The following is a 25,007-nucleotide window of genomic DNA, read 5'->3' on the forward strand; positions in this document are numbered from 1 at the left end:
TTGCTTGTCATGTCATTACCAGAGGCTTACCTAATAGGGCCTCAGGTGTCCTATTACAATGTACCTGCTGCCAGTTATGCCCAGAATAGGCCTTGTGCATGATACATGATGGGTATGATAAGGGTAGGAGTGAGTTAAGGTGCAGGTTGGTCCAGAGTCTGTACTCTGATAAGATATTACCTGTGGCCAAACCCTCCCTTCACGAGAATATGGCGAGATGGCCAGGTACTCAAGTGAGTGTAGGGATAGAACTAGAGAAGAGGGTATACTGAAATCTGAGAGAGAGGAAAGTTAAGGCTAAGCTGTACACTAGAAAAATGGAATTTGAAACACAATGTGTAGACCGCTCAAGAACGCAAAGCCTCAAAGACCAGGACAGCTTGGAGATAGTACCTGTTGCTTTCACAGCTCAGCCCTGCTTTCCAGTGGGGTGTGCTGTTCTGGCTTAAAGGAAGGCAGGTACTTACTGTGGTGGTAGACGAGGGACTTGGTGCTCAAGAACAGTGCCAGACCTGATGATGCCCTGTTCTCTGCTCCGAACTCCTGTGGGGCCACTGAAGTCATTTCTCCTCACTCTTCTCACATGCCAGTCACAGCCATTAACTAAATAGAAAGTGAGAGAAGAGTTTATTGGTTCAGTGAGAAGTGAACATGTTTTCTGTTTGGTATGCATCTTCTACTTACTACCACTGTATTTGCTTTATTCACATTATTTTCAGGTCACAGTAAATGACAGCAGATTAAAATAGAGGCAATACAGTGGAAGCAGAAGTCCAAGACACCGTGTTTCCCTTGGTGTCCAAGTTAAAGATGACCCTGTGTATGATGGCCCACAAAATCTTTTGGAGGCTATGAAAAAATTGTTTCTCAAAGTCTTAAAAAACCAAACCTTACTTGATCCCAGATCATGTCTCCAGTTCCTACCTAGCACCTCTGATTTTCAAATTTCTTTTTGAATTCGAATTCAAAGAAAATAATACACTAAATGGTACTTTGAAGAACAATTCTGGTATCAGACTTCCTGAGATCGTATGCGTACAAGCTGTGTAACTGTGGTAAAAATGATTACCTCTCCTATACTTTAGTTTCCTCAAGTGTAAACTGAGGGCAGTAATGGCATCAACCTCATGTAGTTGTTGTAGTGATTAATACATGTATAGCTTTTGAAACAATGCCGAAAACATGGCTAGCATTCAAACTAGCTTAGCTGTTATTGTTACTGTTGCTTTATTATCTTTTCTTTTTGTATGCCCCAGTGAAAGTATTATAAAAATATACCCAAATATTCCCACTTTAAATTCTTACTGTTAAATTGGAGAAACAAACTATGTATACATAAAATATCTAAAGAATAGTTAAAAGGCCCTGTTTGAGAAGAACAAATATTTAGACTGATTACCCATACAAGTAGTGAGAATGATCAGTATGGGGAAGAATATTCAGTGAGGGGACATGTCACTTAGAAAAAGGGTCTTGGGAGGGACCTTGAAGAAACAGTATTTTGGCTTCGACCTAAGTTAGCCAAGTTCCTGTCTGTCCCCCCACGGTCAGATGTGGATGAGGGGAAGTGGTGTGCTGTTTTTTATTATTCAGACTTGATTCTTTTGAAACATTCTCTCCACTTTTTTGGGTGTGCGGGTCAAAAGTTCAGTGACTTGTTGCTTTGACATAATACCAGTTTCCTCATATTGGGTTGCAGTTTTCGTTGTTATTTCAATAGTTGAATTTCCCACAACACTATCAATTTCTTTGCAAGGAAGTACAAGAGCCAATTCAAAGAAAACAATGTTGGCCCTTCTTGGTGAAAAGCAAGGCATTTCTTAAGCTCTGAATGCTGTTTACTTCTTTGCTTACTTCGCCCACTTTGTCCAGATTCCATTCTCTGGTGGAAATATGTGCATATTTCTACAATTATTTTCTTTGTGTGTCTAAAATTTTACGTGGCAGTTTTGCTAAGAACTACAGTTTTTTAATTTAATCTCATTAGAAGCAGTAATGATTTATTTTCACTCTTAGTGCAAATAATATTTGGTCCTTCTCTCTCAAGATTTTAATACAGTGGTGTATTTTGGTGTATATTTTCATATATTGGTGTGAAAAAAATTTCTGTTATACTTTCTACCTCAAAATTGGTCTCCCTGATGGCTATACTTTCCACTTTAATCCACACACAACACTGCACAAATTGTCTTGCTAAAGCACAAGCCTGATGTCCTTTCTAAAACTCTTGGTGCCTCCCTGTCACACATAGAATGAAATCCACAGTCCACTGTGTGACATCCATCACCCTGTCCAGCTTCCCAGGCCTCCGTCATCCTTGCTGTTGTTCACCGTTCACTCTGCTCTAACCCCGAGAAAAGGGAGTTCTCATTCACACCTCAGTGCCTTTGATCATGCAGGTTCCTCTCATTACAGTGGCCTTCCTCTTCTCTTCTGGAAATGTTCTGATCATGCATCAGGAACTTTTCTGAAACTGGCTGCTCCAGATCTAAGTAATTGTTTTCCCTCAGGCTCTCCCACCTTTTGACTCAAACCTCCAGCTGGTTATTGCTCTTTGGTGGGCTTCTGTTGACAACAGAAGCCATTGTTTAAATAAACAATGAAGTATTTAAATAAACAAAGAAGTATTGAGATAATTGACTTTATAGACTAAAACTGCCTTCTGGATCAATTAAAATTTCAGAAAAGTACATTCTGGAGCATCCAATTTGTCTAATCCACACACCCATACATTTGCTGTTCTTGGGTACTCTAGATAACTGACATTTATTAGCATTCTCCTAGAATTCACATAATACATTATGAGCATACAGGTTGAAAATTAAAGGCACTTGACCTAGTCTAGGTGCTCCTTTGGTATTCAGGATTCTCCCTACACCATATCCTTTAACACATCACTAAGGTTGGCCTCATTATACCCACTTGAATTATACCCACTTGACAATGAAACATAGACTCCCAAAGTCAGATGATGTACTGAGGCACATGGAGGCAGGGAAATGCAGTGGATGTAAGCCTGGTGTTTGAAGCCAGACTACATGGGTTCAGAACCTACACTGCCTTGGTTTGAATCCTGGCTCTGCTGTTTACTGTCAGACACGACTGAGTGACTGAACTGAACTGAACTGAACCATTTACTCAAGCATTCTAACAGTGAAGGACTGTTTCTTTCACTGTAAAGTATGAGAGAAGTATCTTCCTTGGTGGATTTTATTTTTCTCAGGACTAAGATGAGTTAACATATGTAAGGCACTTAACAGTCTGGCATGTAATAAACATATGTAAGTGTTCAGTTCAGTCACTCAGTCATGTCCGACTCTTTGTGACCCCATGAACTGCAGCATGCCAGGCCTCCCTGTCTATCACCAACTCCCAGAGCCTACCCAGACTCATGTCCATTGAGTCAGTGATGGTCAATGAGTCCAACCATCTCATCCTCTGTCGTCCCCTTCTCCTACCCTCGATCTTTCCCAGCATCAGGGATGGTCATTTCAAATGAGTCATCTTTGCATCAGGTGGCCAAAGTACTGGAGTTTCAGCTTCAACATCAGTCCTTCCAGTGAACACCCAGAACTGATCTCCTTTAGGATGGACTGGTTGGTGTTAGCTGTTGTTATTATCATTATTATTTAGTATTAACTTTAATGAGCATAGGAACTAAAGTGAATGAGTCAGGACTGGACGCAGATTTGTTTGGCTCCAAAAACTGTCAGTTTATACATTTAAAACTGCCTCTTGCTATGCCCATTTGCCTTGAGATTAAAGAATGGAATGACAAATTCTTTTCTTCTTTTCTCTCAGGGATCCAAACCTTTTATCAGGTTATTTCAGTCTCAGATGCCTGACCACTATTTCCTGCATACTTTCTGGAGACTGAGGTCTCCAGAAACATTAACATGAGTGGAGTCAGATTCTGAAGTTACTTTGGTTTAAAGTGTACAACTAGTCCATCATGCATGCTTTTTGGGGGTTGAAGGCTCCGGAAGCTTTAGCATGAAGGAGATCAAGTTTTGCTTCCATACAAGGTCATGATGAAAACCATGGGTCTCTTACAAAATTTGTCCTGGGCCAGTTTGCTCTGCCTGTAATGTCACTGGTATTTGCCTACTGGTGTTTAGACCGACTATACCAAGCCACAGGGGTACAGAGGACTCAAACCAATCTGACATGCTTCTTCCAGCACATGCAGCAGCTCTCTCTACCTTCCTTTCCCCCATTAAGGAGTGAAGGAAGGTTTTGTAAAGTTGTAGGAGTATGTGTCTTCCTCCCCAACTGCCTTCCCCCTTCTTCTGTTCCTCAGAAAGGCATGGGCCCCACATTGCCCAGGAAGAACAAAGCAGAGGTGAGAGGCAGATAAGAAAGGTGTTATGTTTGGCATGACTGGTTTAGGCTTGAGTTTGTGCCTAAATAGCCACTTAGGGTAAATTTTTTATATCCCTTGAGTGTTAGCTTGCTGTGTGTGCATCATAGGACAACATAATTAAACCAGAGTTTATAAGATCTGTTCCCTGAGGGTAACATGTTTTTTTTAACTTAGCTAAATTCAATTAAATCCAACAAATTCATTCTGGATTTCAGCCTATGACATCAGAGTAAGTTCTGTGGACATAAGTTTGTGTAAGATAAGGCCAGTTACTTCTAGAAGTTTAAAGTCTTGTTCAGGAGACAAACAAATAAAGAAATAATTATAAAGACCCTGATGCTGGGAAAGATTGAAGGTGGGAGGAGAAGGGGACAACAGAGGATGAGATGGTTGGATGGCATCACCGAGTCAATGGACATGAGTTTGGGTAACCTCTGGGAGTTGATGATGGACAAGGAGGCCTGGCGTGCTGCAGTCCATGGGATTGCAAGAGTTGGACACGACTGAGTGACTGAATGGAGCAGAATGTGTTAAATTCTATGATCATGCACCAGGAGAAATGGCCCTGCTGATTGGCTGGGGATGGTGGTAGTAGGGGGAGTAGTCAAGGAAGACTGTCTCTGAAGAGAATATAGGATATCACAACATGGAAGAAGCAAAAGGAGAAGCAAGAGCTTGGAGATGTGAAAGCATCTGGCTGATTCAACTGACTGATATAAGAAGGGTAGCTTGAAAACGTTCCAAACATTTTATAAGATCAATGGTTTACAACAGCTCCATAACATATGTTCTGTTGTTATTTCCATTTTACAAATGAGGAAGCCAACTTCCTCAGTGACAAATTTTGAACAAGGCAAGCTACCTCCAAAGAAATATACAATCATTAGTCATTAAACTTAACTACTATCTTCTATAGCACCCCCTCTTGTTTGATTTTTCTCAACTGGGACTAGCCATTGGAATCATCTGGGATATTTCTAGAAATATACAGATCCTGGTCCTTTCCCCAGACAGTGATTTTGTGTCTTTTCTTGGTAAATGGCTCAACTATTCAGCCTGATGCTCAAAGTTGAGCTTGGGAGTAATGATAAAGAATCTGCCTGCAGTGAGGGAGACCCAGGTTCAATCCCTGGGTCAGGAAGATCCCCTGGAGAAGGAAATGGCAACCCACTCCAGTATTCTTGCCCAGAGAATCCCCATGGACAGAGGAGCCTGATGGGCTACAGTCCATGGGTTCGCAAAAAGTTGGACATGTCTGAGCAACTACACTTTATTTCTCTCTTCTTTATTTTCTGCATCCAGTTCATCTCCAGATTCTTTCAATTTTCCACCAAAAATTTATCTCAGATTCTTCTACTTGTGTGTCTACTTCCATTTTCAGCATCCATAATCAAAACCCCCTAACCAACTGATCTCTCAGTCTCTCCCAGCCCACTTCTAATCCATTCTCCAGATCACAGCCACAGTGATTGTATCAGCTCTGGCTCGGAGTCCTCCCAGTGGCCCCAAGTTGCCCTTGGAATTCAGTCTAAACCTTCAGCATGATTTACAAGGCCCTGTATCACTAAGCCTATGCCTGTTCTCCTGGTTCGTTTCACAACACCCTTCCTCTTGTCCAACTACATGGATGCTGTTTTATTTCCTTCACTCTGAGAAGCTCTTTTCTACCTTACAGTCTCCCTACTTGCTGCTATTCTTTCTGTGGGAAGAAACCCGCCTTCTCTGGTCCCAGACATTCCCTGACACTTCTTGATGAAATATCCCTTCTGTCACTCTCTTTTAGGGCACACTGTTCTTTAACAGGCATTTTGAGCGATTCTAAGGCTGGTTGACCTAGGTACCTTGCTCTGTGGAGCATTACTCCATGCTATGCTTCATAAGAGAATAGATTTTAGGTCATTTGCAGCTTCTGATCTAAGCCTTGGAGCCTCTAAGGCTCTATTTCATGTGTATATTGATAAAAATGTTTTCTCACAGGTTTATGGTGATTAAATGAGATCATTTATAGTGTACCAACTAATAGTTGGTATGCAATAAATGTTGCTTCTCCTTTCTCTCCTAAATTTTTCTTTCAGGAATTTTCACTGGGTTAGGAATGGAGAAAAAACTAATAATTTGAAGTTGTGGTAAGTTGGAGGGAAAGTTTCATTTTTTCCCCCTGTTATCTCCATTCTGAAAATAGAAGAAGAGAGACACAGAGCAGTTAAGTAACTGGATCTTAGGCCACAACTAGAAGTGGTACCCCTCTTAACATCCATGCTATGCTGATGAAGCAGATTTGTAAAGAAGTCTCTAGTTAATGCTTGTTGAATTGTATTTGAAACTTAGCTGTTTTTCTATTGCTTTTTTCTTGAAATAGAATATAATCTCACTTTCCGCTTTGTTTACTTTTTTCCTTTGACTTTTTAAGAATATATGCCCTTGTGTTTTTATTGTAAACATCACATTTTTTTAGGAGACCACATAGTATTGAAATCAAATTAATATAGTTAACTAGACTGTAAGTCTAGTTAAGCAAAGTTGCAGTGTTCAGATACTTAGAAAAAATACCTGAAAAATTTCTAAAAAAAAAAATTGCTAACAGAAGCTTTAAGAAATGTAGAGGTGTCAAAGTAGCATGGATAAAGGGAAAGTGAAGTCATCCCATCTCAAGGTACAGGGTGGGATGACTTGCTTCTGGTACCTTCTCTTGTGCTCAGTGAAAAGATCACCAAGGGTCCTGGGAACTGTCTCAGGCCTTTCCCTTCCAATCCTTACACTGACTCTGTGTTTTTGGGGTGTTGGTTTCTCCAGTTTTTCTCTGGTTGTGCTTTTATCATGCAGAGCACATGACTCCGCATCCTTCTTTCTGTGGCTCTGTTTTGAGAGCATGAACACATCAGCCAGCCCTGAGTTGAGGCCTTTGCCAGCATGTCAGCTTAAAGCTCCATGTCTATCTGGCTTGCCTTAGATAGTCCCTCAGTAAGAATCTAGGATTTTTTTTTTTTTAATGTCTTAATTCCTTACTTCTTATGATGGTACCTTTTCCTTTAAGATTTACTTTGTTTTGACATGTTTCACAGTTGATCACAGTGCCTGGTTTTTAACTTTATCTCAAAATCTATTTGTATAGAGTATTAGAAATGTGTGTGTTCTTATTGCCTTTTTTTTTTTTTACAATGAATAGCAGTCTATCTGGAAATAGATTCCATTTTGTTTTCCAAATTCACATTAATTTAATGTGTTAGTCAAGCTTCTCCAGAGAAACAGAACCAGTATATATGCACACACATATATAGAGAAATTTATTTTAAGAAATTGGTTTCTGCAATTATGCAGTCTTGGTGTGTCCAAAATCTGATGGGGAAAATCAGCAGGCTGAAGAATCAGTAAAGAGTTACAGTTTAAGTCCAAAGGCAGTTTGCTGGTAGAACTCCTTCTTGCTCAGGGGAGGTCAAGCCTTTTGTTCTAGTCAGGTTTTCAGCTGATTGGAAGAGGCCCGCATACCTTAAGGAGGGCAATCTGCCTTTACTCAAAGTCCACGGATTTAAATGTGTATCTCATACAAAAAACATCCTCATAGGAACTTTAAGAATGATATTTGACCAAATATTTGGGCACTGTGGCTCAGCCAAGTTGACACATAAAATTAACCATCACACTTGGCATTTTTCAAGTTGGACTCTGCAGAGCCGTATTCTAGCTGTTAATAGGTTACCAGGAAAAATGAAGCGGAGGAGTTCAGTAGTTCACTGATTAAACATATTTGTCTTTTAAGAAAAAGACATAAACTTTTAAGAAAATTAAGTGTGCATTAATTTTTTTTAAGACCATCCTTTTAGAGAAGGGGGGCAAAAAGAAGCAAATGTAGAAAAATATGAGAAACCTATTGAAAATGTGTCTGTTTCTCCAGTACCCCTCGACTCCCCCATCCTGCAACACAAAGTTAGTGCAGCTCACGTTTTGTATGTGTGAATATAGTATGTGTGTATATAGATGTATGTCTGTATGTTACACATTCGTCTGTTAAAGACTAGAAATTCCTGAGGTCAAGAAAACTGCTCTGTGTAACTGCTACACCAGGAAGTTAAGGTTTCCATAACTATGTGGTGTTTCACTTGCAGCACCCTCCTCCACCCCCACATTGGGAGGAAGTGGGGCTGCGCTTGTTTCCCTAGAAATCCCAAATCCTGAACCCTGCTTCTCAGATCTAAATTGTACAGAGATGTTTGTCTAAATACTAAAAATAAGTCGTCTGGCCCTGGTTCCTGGTGGCTCCCATTTCTACACTGCAGCAACCACTCGAATGATCATACCCTGTATCTGAAAACCGGCTAGAACTCTAATAACTAGGAACTTAAAAATCCACCCTCACTTGTGGGTTGTTTTTCTTGCACGTATTTTCCCTTTAAAGATTTAGATACTCTCAAGTAGTTTAACATTAAAGCTGTTCTCAGAGGATAACTAATCTTTTAGTCTCCCTAATTCCATAGTCTGTAGTCTACTAGGATAGATGAAGAGATAACCATCAGAGACTTTCAGTGGAGACATCATAACCTCTGCCCTCTTTCCCTCCCCTGACTGGGAAGGGAGCCATAGAGGTGGATGTGATTTAGAAGATGAATGGTTATAAAAACCAGAAGTGGGTAAAGTCTCCATAGACTTTGAGGGTAGAGAAGAGATCCTTTGGGGAGCCCGTTTGGGCTAGATCCAGAGCTGCTGCAGGTTAATACCTGGGCCAAGGCAGAGCAGGAAACCTTGACCCTAAGGGCTGGGAGTACAGCACTCAAAGCTATGGGTTTTCCAGTAGTCATGTATGGATGTGAGAGTTGGACCATAAAGAAGGCTGAGCACCCAAGAATTGATGGTTTTGAACTGTGATCTGGCGAAGACTCTTGAGAGTTCCTTGGACAGCAAGAAGATCAAACCAGTCAATCCTAAAGAAAATCAGTCCTGAATATTCATTGGAAGGACTGGTGCTGAAGCTGAAACTCCAATACTTTGGCTGCCTGATGCAGAGCCGACTCATTGGAAAAGACCCTGATGCTGGGAAAGATTGAAGGTAGGAGAAGTGGGCGACAGAGAATGAGATTGTTGGATGGCATCACTGACTCAATGGATGTGAGTTTGAGCAAACTCCAGGAGATAGTGAAGGACAGGGAAGTCTGGTGTGCTACGGTCCATGGGGTCTCAATGAGTCAGACGTGACTTAGCAACTGAACAACAACAACAAATGGGTTAGGGCCCCAGGTAGAGTTAATCGCCAGGGGGACATGGCCAGAGTTCAGAACCTCACCTTTCAGGCACTCCTGAGATGCCTCAGGGTCGTTGCTACAAGGGCCTGACAGACTTTCTCTGAGAGGTAAGTAGGAGGCAGTGGATTTAATCATCTGAGATTTAGGAACTAGAGCCATGGGGGTGGGAGGAAAACTCTATTGAAATCCAGTGCTCCAGGAGCCTCAGAAACAGGGTGTGACATGGTACAAAGCATGAAGGTGGAGCGTTTGCAAACCCATTTGTCCAGCTGTGGCTGGTGGCTAATACCAGCTTTCCCCATTGCTTCAAAAGTATTAGAACTTTAGTTAATGGGACCTAAGACTATATGGTTTTTCCAGTAGTCATGTATGGATGTGAGAGTTGGACTATAAAGAAAGCTGAGCATAGAAGGATTGATGCTTTTGAACTGTGGTGTTGGAGAAGACTCTTGAAAGTCCCTTGGACTGTAAGGAGATCCAACCAGTCCATCCTAAAGGAGATCAGCTCTGCGTGTTCATTGGCAGGACTGATGTTGAAGCTGAAACGCCAGTATTTTGGCCACCTGACGCGAAGGGCTGACTCATTTGAAAAGACGCTGATGTTGAGAAAGATTGAAGGCAGGAGGAGAAGGGGACAAAAGAGAATGAGATAGTTAGAAGGCATCACTGACTCAGTGGACACGAGTTTGGGTAGACTCCGGGAGTTGGTGATGGACAGGGAGGCCTGGCGTGCTGCGGTTCATGGGGACACAGAGTCGGACACGACTGAGTGACTGAACTGAACTGAAGTGAAGACTGTTGGCATGAAAAGTAAAACTAATTTAGAGAAAGAAAAAGCAAAACAATCTGGAAACCACAATCTTGCAACGGGGGCTAAGGAGGCAGAAGAGAAATGTCAGAGTAGGATGTGCTACATTTCCATACTACACTACTGAGAGCAGGAGGCTGGCACTTTTTTTTCTTCTGATGAATTGAACACCCCCACATAAAGGAACATCAAACCTTTTCAAACTCAAAACAGATTGCTTATTCTAACATCCCAGAGTAGCTGAAGGAGGCCTGCAAAACCCAGTAGGAAACAGGAAGGCAGTAGCTTGCTCTTACATTGGAATCTGTGTATAACCCTTGTTTTTCTCTTTATTAGAAATCCTTCCTGCCTGGCAGACTGAGCAGAGTGTGGCCAGCAGGGCAGGGGTGACTATTGGCTGCTGTAAGATTGTACCAGCTATTTACCGTCTCATTTCAGCTACATAGTTCCAAATAGTGGAGGGAACCGCAGCTAGTTGGCCAATCTGACCATTCTCTTGACACCAGCACTCCTGGATTCTCTCCCCTTGAGCTGGTCTATTCATTAAACAGGAAGAAAATAATACAGACTATTTTGGAGCAAAATCAAAGTTTCATTGCCTCTGCCAGTAAATTGGACAGTAAATGTAAAAGTTAATGGTGCTTGAATTAGCTGGAACGTCATCTTGAGACCCATTCTATGACACCTCTTTAAATCTACAGCATTTGAATTTAAATTAAATACATTTAAATACACACATCTATAGGAATGTAGCTCTGTCTGCATATGCAGGTTATTTGGAAGGATTTACTGTATGTACATGGCAGTGACAGATAGCACTGTTAGTTTCTGAGGGAGACCACAAGAGAAGGATTGCATTTATACTGGTTGTTAAAAACTGTTTAAATTCTTAGTAAGCGATTGCTGAATAATTGAACCACAACCCACATTTCTATTAAACTAGGTCAAATTTAAGTTTGTGTTACTTGGTTTTTGGTAAAGTAGGCTTTTGTGGTAAAGAACCAACACAGAAGTACTGTTTAACAAAGGACACAATGGGACTCTGGCATTTATGTTAACTGTGCCTCTAGTCATGACAGTTTTCTATTGTATATTATTGCACTTTAGGAAATAAATAAATCAGCTGAGTCGATATCACCTGGAAACTTTGATGCTCCAAGCACTGCACCCAGATTGATTGAGTCACTTAACCTTCCTTTGCCTTAGTTTCCTCATCTAAAAACGTGGGCACGATACTAAGACTTACTTCCTGGGGATGTTTTAAGAATTAAATTAGATAATACATCTAACATGTAACAGAGAACCAGGCACATAGTGAGGACCTAAATAAACAGTGGCTATTATTTGAGCCTAGGAAATTGTAACCATATTCATTTTGCAGAGGTAGGAGAGGAAGCTGTATTGCTCAAGTAATTTCCCAAGATCACCAGGGTAATGAAATGATGTTATAAGGACTGGCACATAGAAGGTACCCCAAGTGTCTTCTTCTTTCCGCTTCCCTGATATGTGATCTAGGTAAGGCAAAAGTTCAACAGCAGAGGACTTACTGGGTTGAGAACACTGACTGCCACGTTGTGAATGATGCCCACGGTGGGAGGAGACAGATCCTCATAGGTTTATCAGGTCAGCAAGAGTTTATAACTAGAGCAAGTTCTAAGGGTTAGGGATGACAGCATCTAAAGTATGAGAATATGCTAAGGTGTTAAGGGAAATGGAGTTTGAAATCAGGAAAGTTGGAAAATGACGGAGAAACCAAGAAGATGAGGCACACAGGGACTTATTTTCCTCTTAGTTATTTTAATTAGGGGTGCATTCCTCAAATTGGAATCTGAAGACCAGAAGAGCCTGGGTGTTCTCTTGTGGCTTAGGGGTTGTTTTCAGTTATTCAGCAGTTGATTACTAAAAATGTTAACAGTTTTTAACAACCACTATAAATGCAACTTTTCTTTTGTGCTGTCTCTCAGAAACTAACATTGCTATTTGTCACTGTCATGTACATACTGTAACTTCTCCCCCAAAATCTGCAAATGCAGGTGGATATTATTGTAAAAGAAGTCTGTGCCTGAGTTAAAAAAAATCCTAGACAGAGATCATTCTCTGCTTCTGATATATAATTGTGTTGATTAGTGTCCTCACACTAATCCAAACTTCAGAACTACTCTGTAAATTAATCCTTTAAATTATATAGAATTTAACTCATCCGTGATGGTATCAGTTGATTCAGATGATAGGTACTGCACAGCTCAGCTCCAATTCTGCACCTGAGTGCTCACAGGGTTCCTTAGGGGTAGTGGTACAAATTTGTATGCGGCAAAAGTTAAATCTAAAAATACCTCAAACTCCCTGAATTGCAATATGTGTTGATCAGATTGTTACAAAGCTCAATCTGAGAGCTACACTACCAACATTTTCAATCCCTCAATATTTTAAGATTTCTTTCACTTCAATTCTTAAAGTAATTTTTCTCTCTGTGAACGTCAGATATTCTGATACTGAGATACCTAATTCTTAGCTCAGATCACATCACTAGTGTGTCACCAGGGTGTCTCTATACACTGGTTAAGATGATGATAAAGCCCTGGGTGGAGCCTCCAGACAGAAAAAGACTGGATCTTGGGATGACCACCTGGAGGGAAGCTGCCCAAGTGCTTGACTCTTGCTTAGGAGAGCAAGAAGTCAACTTCTGTTGTGTTAAGATTCTACTTTCTCAAACTTTCCCAATCCAACAATTTAGTTGGAATAATATATCTATTCTGATACTGCTACATCTGATGTCTTAGCTCAGATAACAGAAAATCATGCTTTCTTTTAGAAAATCATGCTTTCTTTTATGAAATCATGCTTTCTTTTTTATCCAAACCAACAATGTAGTTATGTTGACTATTATCTTGACTATTTATGAGTATTGACTAAAATGTCGGTTATTATTCTAATAGTTTTAAATGTATTACCTCATGCTGATCTCACAAGAATCTTGAGACGTAGGATTTTAGAATCCTCACTTAAAAGGTGAGGAATCAAAAAGGTTATGGCATAGAGAGGGGAAATATTTTGCCTAGGATCAGATGACTATTTGGAACCTTGATTATTTTGATTCAAATTTATAGTTCACCTGTGAATTTTCAATTTTATACCAGTTGTACATCAAAATCACATGAGGTGCTCACAGCAGAGACTAATTCTTGCTCGCTGAAATCCACTTACTGGCCCAGTAGCTATATTTTCCTCCCTTCCTTACAGTTAGGAGCAACCATATAACAAAGTTCTCCTTAAAAGAACAAGAGCAAAAGGGAAAATCCATGCCACTTTTAGTCAGATGCATTAGAACTTTCCATATGGGCTCCTCCATGCCATTTCTTCTTCAGCCTGGTGGAAGATCAAGTACCAGTGAAACTATTCAGTATGGAGGAGCCAGCCATAAGATGGAAAGGGTCTCGGTTACTGAGTGACTGCATGAAGGGGAGCCTCCCCACCGGCCTCACTTGGAGCAATTTTGTGAGCAGGAAATTAATTTCTACTGGACTTCTCTTGTGGCTTAGATGGTAAAGCGTCTGCCTACAATGCAGGAGACCCAGGTTCGATCCCTGGGTTAGGAAGGTCCCCTGGAGAAGGAAATGGCAACCCACTCCAGTACTCTTGCCTGGAAAATCCCATGGATGGTGGAGGAGTGTGGTAGGCTACAGTCCAGGGGGTTGCAAAGAGTTGGACATGACTGAGTGACTTCACTTGGTCTTGATCTTGGTGTTAATCTACTAATATTTTGGAATCTGTTGGTTACTACAGCCTACCTTACCTTAACTAACACAGAGAAAAATACAGTTTCCTGGTCTGTACTCCAGACTTGGTCAAACTCTTTGGAAGGAAACCTAAGTATCTACAATTTTTTAAAGTTCTCCCATGTGATTTTGATATATCTGGTCTTTGACAACAGTATACTTTATTCCACATTCCTGTCTAAATCCTTCTAGTTAGGTACATTAAGGAGAGGTTTTTCCATTTTCGGTTTTGCCTGAATTTTAAGAAATGCTATGAATCAACAATGTTTAGTGATTTAGAAAAAGTTTCATTTATGTTGTGATTTTTTAAAAATTCAATCCATTTGACCCAGGGAATTCAAGATGTATTTCTTATGATCAGGAGTCCAGCCTATCTCTTCCTTCCCTCTCTCCTACCACAATCCATCCATCCATCCACCCGTTGTATCTGTCTGTCTCCTGTCTCTTCTACACATCTATATATGCATTTATCTTTCTACCTATCAGAGCAGAACTTACCGCAAAGTATTTTCCCTCAATTTTATTTTATATATATATAAAATTTTTTCACTGTGCAATTCCTTGGAAATAACATGCAGCAGTTAACAAGAGTGAAGCAGCTGTTCATGCATTTTAGTGATTATTTTGGAACTGTGACTGATCTCTAGATCTTAAGGGGGAGGGGGAACATTAAGAGATTTTGTACTTTAAAACTGAGATCTTGTTTTCTTACATTATTTCATCCTTTAAAATGTATTTTTTTCCTGAATGAAGGTGATTATGGAATCTTATCAGTGATAAGTTTGATCTTTTTATCAAATGTCTTGAATGTTCATAATAGGATGACACCCTTATTTGTTTAGAGAGTAAATGAAGATAGACTTTAATATCTGGATCCATTGCTAATTAGTAGGGAAGCATCATATAAGGATAGCAGGACTTTACATAAATTAGGTCCTTTAATTCTCTAGAATAATCTTACAAGCTAAGTCCTGTGTTTATCCTCATTTCATATAAGGACATTGAGGCATGTAAGCATGAAAGAACATGCCAAAAGTTTCAGAGCAAGTAATGGGTGATGTTAGGATATGGACCCATGTAAGCTGGTTTTAGACTCTGTGCCTTAACCACTATCCACACTGCCTGTTTTAAGAGGCATATGATTTTCCTTGGGGGCTTCCAAGGTGGCTCAGATGGTAAAGAATCTGCCTGCAATGCAGGAGACCAGGGTTCAACTCTTGGGTTGGGAGGATCTCCTGGAGAAGGGAGAGGCTACCCACACTGGTATTCTTGCCTTTAGAATTCCATGGACAAAGGAGCCTGGCAGGCTGCAGTCCATGGGGTCACAAAGAGTTGGACATGACTGAACAACCAACACTTTCACTTTCATGATTTTCCTTACCACACTATGGGTATGTTAATTTTACTGCTTCATAACAAATTACTACAGATTTCAGAGCTTAAAATAACACACACTTATCTCCCAGTTTCTGTGGTTCAGGAGTACAGATTCACGTTAGCTGGGTCCTCTGCTTAGGATGTCACAAAGCTACAGTCAAGGTATTAGGCAGGTCTGGAGTCTCATTTGAGTTTCAAGTTCCTCTTCCAAGCTCATCTAATTGTTGGCAGAATTTGTTTCCTTGTAACTGTAAGAAATTATTATGGCAACTAGTTTCTGCAGAGCCAACAAGAGACTCTCTGACCTCAGTGAAGTCTGAAATCCTCTTTAAAACAGCTTCCAGCTGATTAATTCACTGGATATAATCTCCTTTTTGATGAATTTGTCAATTAATTTAGGACTTTAATTACATCTGCAAAGTCCCGTCACTCTTGCCATATAATGTAACCTAATCAAAGATGTAATCTAATCATATTTGTAACACCGAGGGGAGAGATCTTGGGGGTTATCTTAGAACTCTGCTATGACATGGCACAATGAGTATGTCCGATCCCTTTTTCTGTGGGCGAAGGAGATAGGTAAATACCATCATACTTAAACAATGACATGATATTTCCCTTAGGGCCTGACTCATCAACCTCAGCTTATAAAAATATCAAGGATTAAAAAAAAATGTTTATACATAAAATTCTCCTTCTTTAACTCTGTCTAGAACTCTTCCCACTGAAGGAAGGTTGATGGTATAAATAAATTACTCTTTTGAAATTATTATCATAAATTTACTCTGCTGATTAGTTTTCCAAGATATTTCTTAAAATCACATAATCAATTTAGTCATAAGATCAGTCACTGGGTGAAAATCAGACTCCATGGTGTGGCCAACCAAGATGCCCTCCTATGCTGATCAAACATTCCGTGTTATCCTTATCTCTTGTCACTGCCTTCTCCTCCCATCGTTTTATTCCAAGTCACTTTTATGCTTCTGGACCTGTGCATAATGTACCTATATACAGTTGACACTTGAACAACATGGGTTTGGACTGCGTAAGTCCCCTTATATGTGAATTTTTTGTTTTTAGTAAATACATGCTACAGCACTACATGATCTGGGATTGGTTAAATCTGTGGATGTGGAATCACAGATATGAAGTGCTGACTATGAAGTTATACTCAAATTTTCAACTGCGCTGAGGATCAGTGTTCCTAACCTTTGCATTGTTCAAGGGTAAACTGTACCCTTGTGCTAAAATATCCATGCTTAATTTTACCTGGAATACCCTTTATATCTCACTCCCATCTCCACACCACTCTGGTGGTAAATTCTCTGTTTCTTCAAGACCTGGCTCATACGTCCCTTCTTTTGTAAAACATTCCCCAGTTCCCAAGCAGAAAAACAAGAGTAGAAGCTATAGAAAAAGGACTTGAGTTCTAAGTCCAGCTGAAAAGTAAAAATGAAGGGTAATTCTGATTTGAATACTGAAGAGCCCAGTTTCATTCTGGATTTAAGTATGTTCTAAAAAATACTTTAGAAGAAAATAAAATGGACTTAGGAAATCTGTGCTAAACTAAACATATAAATGTGGACTCTTAACATGTGTTCTACCACTGAAGAGGTTGAGCGGTAAAATAATGTCAACTCTGCCTTCCGGGATTTCACTTGCTCTTCTGACTCTCCACTGTGAAAGAAACCCGAGCTCTGTGAGGATTTGATTCTTGTCTGAATGGAAGGATGCTTTAAAGGGGGGTAGTGCTGAAAGGACAATAAAGTCAGCTTTGAGATACTCCCACTGTCCAACTTGGAGCCATTGGCATTAAAAAATAATTATTCATAAACAAGTTGAGTTCATGATTTTATGAATTCATAATGATATTCAAAATTGTGAAGGGTAAAGTTCACAAAAGACATCGTAATACAAAAGGAAGTAGATATGCTTAATATTTTTATTAATTTTAGGAGAATGGTAGAGTTGATGTGAGTTTATTCTTTCTTCTACTGAGTATATGACCCTTTATAAAGCATAGATGTGTATTTTTCTTCACTTCTATTTGTAGGCAAGATAAAGAGAGTTGTGAGTAATCCCAGGAGTTCTGATAGAGTAAGAACTATACCAAGAATAAGAAAGATTGTGACAGTAGTATAGGAATATGTGTGTAGAAAGAAGGTTTTGAAAGAAGATAGATTCACCACATTACTCAACAGTAAACTCAATCTTTCATTTTCCAGGAAACAAAACCTCTTGAATGATGGACCAATTATCAAGAGAAGCTAACAAGGCATCATTGATTCTAATAATGCTAATGAATCATGCTGAAATTATTATAATAATGAAAGGACACACAGTATGTCTTGCTGGCCAAGTAAACTTTTAAGAATGTTTCATTTCAGGAAAATTTGCCTGATTGCCAGTCACAAAAACAATATAAAAGCTGTAGGCTCATTGAAAAGACCCATTGATTTAATAAGTGCCGTGTGACTCTTAAAAAGACAAAGGGAGGTAGGGATGGCAGAAAGATGATCACTGGACAGAGTCTGAATCACTCTGGAGTTTCAGTCAGACCCCAGGTCCTGACTAAGGATTAATTGATTCTTAGTCACTAGAGTTTGCAGATTTAGCTGGTCTGAGATAGTATTTCTTTTGTTGATGGTTAAACGTTATTTTAACAGTGGAAAGGTATTAACTAATTAGAGAAATATGAATAAATGAGTCAATAGTTTGTCATATGCCAAAGAGGGTACAACCATTACAACTTTAACCATTGAGATAACTTATGTTCTACTTTTCCTGTTATTCTACTTGTCTGCTTTTAGTGTACAATATTATTTACTTATATTTTATTTATTTGTTTAGTATATTGCTTGTTATTTACTGTACTTTTTCTCATCCTTTTCCATCCTTGCCAAGTAGGAGGGCAAGGGCCATAGTCCACATTTTTAGCCACTTTTGGAGGTTTGATTGACAATCCGAATTTGTAGATATTTAATATATACAGCTTAATGTGTTTAGGATAAGTATGCCCCTGTGAAACCATCCCCACAGTTAGTGCTGTAAACTTATCCATCATCTCCTAAACCTTCCTTGTCTGTTTTTATCACCTCTGCTGTATCTGAAAATCCCAGATAATACACATCACACAGTAGAGGTTCACCACATGTTTATTAAATAAACAAATGACGACCCTGTATGCAAGACAGGAAAAAAGACGCAGATGTGTATAACGGACTTTTGGACTCAGAGGGAGAGGGAGAGGGTGGGATGATTTGGGAGAATGGCATTCTAACATGTATACTATCATGTAAGAATCGAATCGCCAGTCTATGTGTGACGCAGGATACAGCATGCTTGGGGCTGGTGCATGGGGATGACCCAGAGAGATGTTATGGGGAGGGAGGTGGGAGGGGGGTTCATGTTTGGGAACGCATGTAAGAATTAAAGATTTAAAAAAATAAATAAATAAATAAACAAATAAGTGTTGTCTTTTTATAGTTTTTGTCTTTATGTACGTTGTTTTAAGGTTTTGAATCACTTAGAAAAAATTAACATATTTAGACTAATGTCTAGCTTTCCAAAGACCAGTGTGGACTCAGTGATACATCATCTTTGGAGGGAACCATACCACTTACGGAGGAGTCAGAGGGCTCTGGTTTGCCTTGCCCTTTCTGCCATGTGGTCACATCCGCCCAGCCTTTCTATCTTTAGAAAGAGGAGGGCAAGAGAGAGGAAGCTGGAAAGATTAAATGTTTATCCAGGGAAAAATGCATATGGAAGAGTCCATTTTAAAAAGGAGTGACTTTAATATCTAACATTGGCAAATCTGAAATAGTGTTTTCCACCCCATGGTACCGAGTAATGTGGATGTTTATGAGGAAGAGTAGATCTGTGATAGAAAATGAAGAAGCTGAATTTTCTTCATATACCTAAGTAGTTGAAGTTTCTGTCTCTGCTACCTGTGGGGCATATTCAAGCCCCACCAGGTGTGAGGGGGATGACCTCAATCTCAATCTGATTCTGTAGAGTGGGATGGTTTCCAATACACCCCAGCCTCCCTATCCTCAGGTGTGAGCAAAGCTTGGCTGTCCTACAAATTGGCCCTGGAGAAGGAAATGGCAACCCACTCCAGTATTCTTGCCTGAAAAATTCCATGGACAGAGGAACCTGGTGGGCTACAGTCCATGGACTCACAAAGAGTCAGACAAGAGTGAGTGACTTCACTTTCTTTCACTTTCCTACAAATTGGCGCTGTATGTAAACTAGCATAGCCTTAGATATTGCTGAAAATGATGGACAGATTGGACATGACTGAGCCACTGAACTGAACTGATTGGAGCAAGGGAGTCATTCAAGTCTGGAAAACGAAGAATTCTATCTGACCCAAGTTAGGAAGGGGAGAATGTGATGGGGGATCCCTGAGGGGCACAAACAGAAAGGAATAACTGGGGGTGGGAAAGTGAACTCTGCTATGCTCATGACATGGTCTTTTTCTGCATGTTTTTTCCTATATGAATTCACAGAAGTTAGGTGCTCAGTGTAGAATAATAAGATCAACTTCTATGGGATCACACCAAGCAGCTCCTGGAAGATGGCTCAGAGCCCAGTGCATGCAGGTTTTTCTTCTGAAGCCCATTCAACTCTATTAAATGATAATTTGGTTCCCAAAGGTATCACAGCATAAGAACAGTCAGAATTGGCTGATTTAAAAGATGATTTTCATCAATTAGACATAACCGAGCTCAACAACACCCATACCTAGAGAAACAAAACCTAAATATTATAATAGAATACATCAAAAAAAAGCTGAAGGTGAGGAAGTAGAAATAAAATAATGAGCTATATTAGACAAAAAATAGACTTTAATAATTTTAAGACAATGCAGAACATTTCTATAATACAATTATTTCTGGAACTATTCTGAAAAGTAAAAGAGAAACTGCAATTACAGACATACTAGAATAATGTAAATAAACATTCTAAACAATGTTCCTCCTTCCCAGTTAGCTCTTAATATCCAAAATAATTGCACAGTGCTTTTGGCAGTTTGTGAAGATGATTTTCTCAGCTCTAGTTTACTGTTACCAGTTTAGAGAGATTTGGAAGTAGTCTGAGGAAACACGCTGGTATTTCCCGCTGTACAAATGCAGTATTAGTCATGATCATCCTCAAACCAACGAAGACCATTTTGGATGTAGAAATATCAAGTTGATTCTAAATAATAAGTATAGTTTCTCTCAAAATTCCTCATTTATGAAATGAAGGTTAGAGATTTTTATTCATTAGGGAGCAGATGGTCTCATCATAATGCGTAAGGTGCCATGTCATGCAGAGGATAAGGATAGACCAATTGTGTGCAGTTCCAAGCCTAATTCAAGCCATTGCAGCAAAACTAGTTAAAATAATTTCTTTAAACCATGAAAATCAGTAATTCACCACCTCGTCCATGTACACACTCTATCACAGGGGAAAAAACACAAAAAACAACATTGTGACTTAAGTGAGAATGAAAATAGAAGTAAGAAGGGGGTAGTTGGAAGAAGGATGGTAGAAGGAACAGAAATTTGAATTGTTTTACTTTACACACAATTTTTATTCTTAAGATCAAAATGCCATCCACTTGTGAGGAGATCCCATTGGCCTAAGGTCAGCAATAGAGCGTGCACTTTGATTCGGTTCTCCAGGGCTGTGCTGGTTCTTGCCTGTGCACATGCGCTGTCTCATCATTCCCTCCCGACCAAATGTGCGCTTGCTGATTGGAGTGAGGGAGGTGGTCCTGGTTTAGGGAGATGTTCACTGATCTATACGCAAATTGAATTCAAGACCTTGGCCTCATTGATTCAGGACTAGCTCATTCCTCATTTTCTGGATAGCGATTGCATTAATCAAACAATATTTTTCTCAAACGTCACCAGGAGAGGAAATATCACAATTTATCACTGCCAGCTAGTATCAATGTTTAATTGAAAGTTTTACCTAAATCAATAATTACTTAATAAACATATATAGGTGAGCATTGTTGAGAAGATGTTTGGGGATTTCATTCTTATAAAACATGACAGTTTTCCTCTCTTAACTTCTTCCTGTCCTCATTTGTACATATCTTATTTGTTTTCAGAATAAATTCATTTTTGAAAGTAGCTACCCAGAGATCTCAAACTAAAATTAGAGAATCTCCAAAGCACGAGGGTTTTTTTTTTTTTTTCCCCTGTTTCTTAATGTCTTTTTGCCCTCTAGTGGTAAAATCAGGGGACTTGTATTTTCATTTGAATCCTCCAAAGCAAAACATTTCATTAAAATAGAATACGGAAAGCATTCATCATAATTAGCTACTTATTGGAAATAAAGTGCTTCAGTATAATTTATTCGATACTAAGAATGTGAAGTAACCATAGAATAATAAAGAATATTGTGGTTGGCAAAATTGGCCTAACCTTTCTAGAGCCTTTATCTTATTTCCATTTCTCCACCTTCACTTTTTAAAATGAAAACTTCATAATTGCACAAGTACTTACCAGCCAAGTCTTCTTTGCTGCTAAATTACATCTAATAGCTTTCCCGGAAGTGGAGATCTCTGAAATCTGTTTCCTTGAACAATATACACAAAATTAGACTGTAAGACACTCAATATCCACTGGGGTCAAATTATCACTAGAATTTAATTTACAAAAAAATTACGTCATTACCTGGATCATATCCTCTAAAAATATGAGCAATAGTTGGAAAATGGAAATACTGAGTCAGAGAGAGGGAACATACTGATCGGGGGGAGCATTTATGTAAAGAATGTACATATTTTAGCTTTTCATAAAGTAAAATGTATGTTTAATGTTTTTGTTTTGAGAAGAAAATATTGTTTTATTTGAAGAGGGTGTAAATTGTCCCTTTTAAAACAAACTTTTGTAACCACAGATGACAGAGTTTTAAAATACCTTTTTCAGTAGTTTTAATTTTTAAACTTTTTACTTTGAAATAATTTCAGCCTGATAAAAAGTTGAAAAAAGTATAAAATGTAGTACAAAATTCACATATAGTCTTTCGCCAGTTTTCCCAAATGTTAATAACATACTTAACTATGTACAGTTTTCAAAATTAGGAAATTAGCATTGATACTATGCTATTAATTAATCTATAAGACATCATTCAGCTTTTGCCAAATATCTCTAATGCTCTATGATCCTAGTTCCAGATTATGATTAAATTCACAGTGATTATATTCATATTATATATATGTGATAAGAATACCACAGAAGTGATATTATGAGCTTCTCAATGTATCATACAGGGAGTCCATGATGTTGATAGATCCTATTATAAATGATGTTAACTTTAATCACTTGGTTAAGGTAAGTGTTTGCAGGATTTCTCCACTGTAAACTAATCCTTTTCCCCTTCATACTTAGTTAGTATCTTATAAAGAGATAGTTTAAGACTGTAAATATACTGTTTCTTATTCTGTATTGGCCCACCATTTGCTGATCGATGATTTTTACATGTTCATCATTTTCTGGACATTCCCTTCTTTACTATTTATTATTTAATTATTAATGTATATCAGTATGGAGCATGGATATTTATTTTACTCTGTATGTTATAATCCATTGCTATCATTATTTATTTTATTATTTAAATTGGCCCAGATTTGATCATTGGAAGCCTCTTCCAGTTGACTTCTGTGTCCTTTCAACATGTGTCTATTGTTGTTGTTATTTTGAGTACTTAGACGGTAAAGTGGTCTGCTTACAGTGCAGAAGACCCGGGTTCACTCCCTGGGTTGGGAAGATCTCCTGGAGAAGGAAATGGCAACCCACTCCAGTATTCTTGCCCGGAAAATCCCACGGATGGAGGAGCCTGGTAGGCTACAGTCCATGGGATCTCAAAGAGTCGGACACGACTGGGAGACTTCACTTTCACTTTCTTTTTCCTTCTTGTATCTCAAGATTTTCCAAGCTAATTTTATGCTTTTCCTGCCCTAGCCTTGGGATCAGTCATTTCTCCAAGAATCCGTATTTTGTTTCATTTGTTTTTAAAATTAGAGAATGGTGTCTGGAAATCAAACTCTGTTTGCTATATGCATTCTTTGCTATTGGTGTCATTGATTCTAGGCCCTCTCAGCAAACAAAGCCAAAAAAATCTGTGTATGTGGAAACATGCACACATATGCATCATCTAAATCTACGTATCTATGTATGATTCTATCAATCATCTACCATCATCACGAGTTTTTACGTTTAATCCAATCCAACACCCCAGGGTTTATTCCAGCCTTCCTCTTCTCCTCATTTGTAACCCCTTTCTCTGATAGTAAGAAATCTGCCTCTCATCACTCAGAGTTTACTTACTTATCTTAACAATCCTAAAATGTATGTGAGTTCATTTCAGAATTACTAACTCATGCCATTTTGGTAAATGAAGGAACTTACTAACAGTGTATGATGTTTGTAGATGTTTCCTTTTGCCTTTAGTCTTTAATCTCAGAGTGTATCATCAAGATAGTGACTTTCAAACATTTATTTAGGTTTGTTGTTTTCCACTCCTTTCAGTGTAGTCTGTGATAGAGCTAGGCTCATTTGTTATTGTTTGTATTATATTTTGGGTTCTTCCCTCCTGCTTGACTTGAATCATGTGTTTATACTGTCATGGTTTCTGAAAGTCAGAATGGCAGAGTGTCGTACCCAGAGAACTGCTCCTTCCTCTGCCCCATAACGTCTGTACTCAGTGCCTCTCTCTCTTATCCCTTAACTTATTAGTTTCTGGGTTATCTTTTCTGTATTTCTTTTGGCGCAAACAAGCAGATAAATGTTTGTTTTATTTCTCTCTTTTCTCTCATGAAAGGTGACACACAAAAGGTACTCTGTTCCACTTTTTTGGGGGGGAGGGGTGTCTTTTTTAATTTCATGTATCTTGGAAAACAATCCATGTTAGTTCATAGAAATCCTTTTCTCCTTTTGTCTGTTACACAACTGTTCACATGTACATAACTTATTTAACTACTCTCCTGTATTTAGATAATTACATTGTTCCCAATATTTTGTAACATCAGTGTTGCGATCAGTAACTCTTTGCAAGTGTATTTTTGGATTATTGGAGGTATATCAGGGTAAATTCCCCAAAGTAGATTTGCTGAATTGAAGGGTAAAGGGTTATGTGATTTTCTCAGATATTGCCAAATTTCCCTCTGAGAATACTGTGCCAGTTTGTGTATGAGAATGCCTGTATCCCTACAGACTGTGTTGTCATACTTTTTTGTTGTAACCAGTCTGATAACAATGTCTCAGTATAGTTTTAATTTGTATTTCTGTGATTATTAGTGAGGCTGAACATCTTTTTTCTATCTTAAGAGGTCATTTTTCCAACTCTTTTTGCAAATTGTCTGTTTATATCTTTTCTCATTTTAATGGATAATTTTTTTTTCTCTCAGTTTTAAGAGTTCTTTATCATCAGTGTTTGTACTTCATCTG

The sequence above is a fragment of the Capra hircus genome, chromosome 5 (assembly GCF_001704415.2).
Source record: "Capra hircus breed San Clemente chromosome 5, ASM170441v1, whole genome shotgun sequence".
Lineage (NCBI taxonomy): Eukaryota > Metazoa > Chordata > Mammalia > Artiodactyla > Bovidae > Capra > Capra hircus.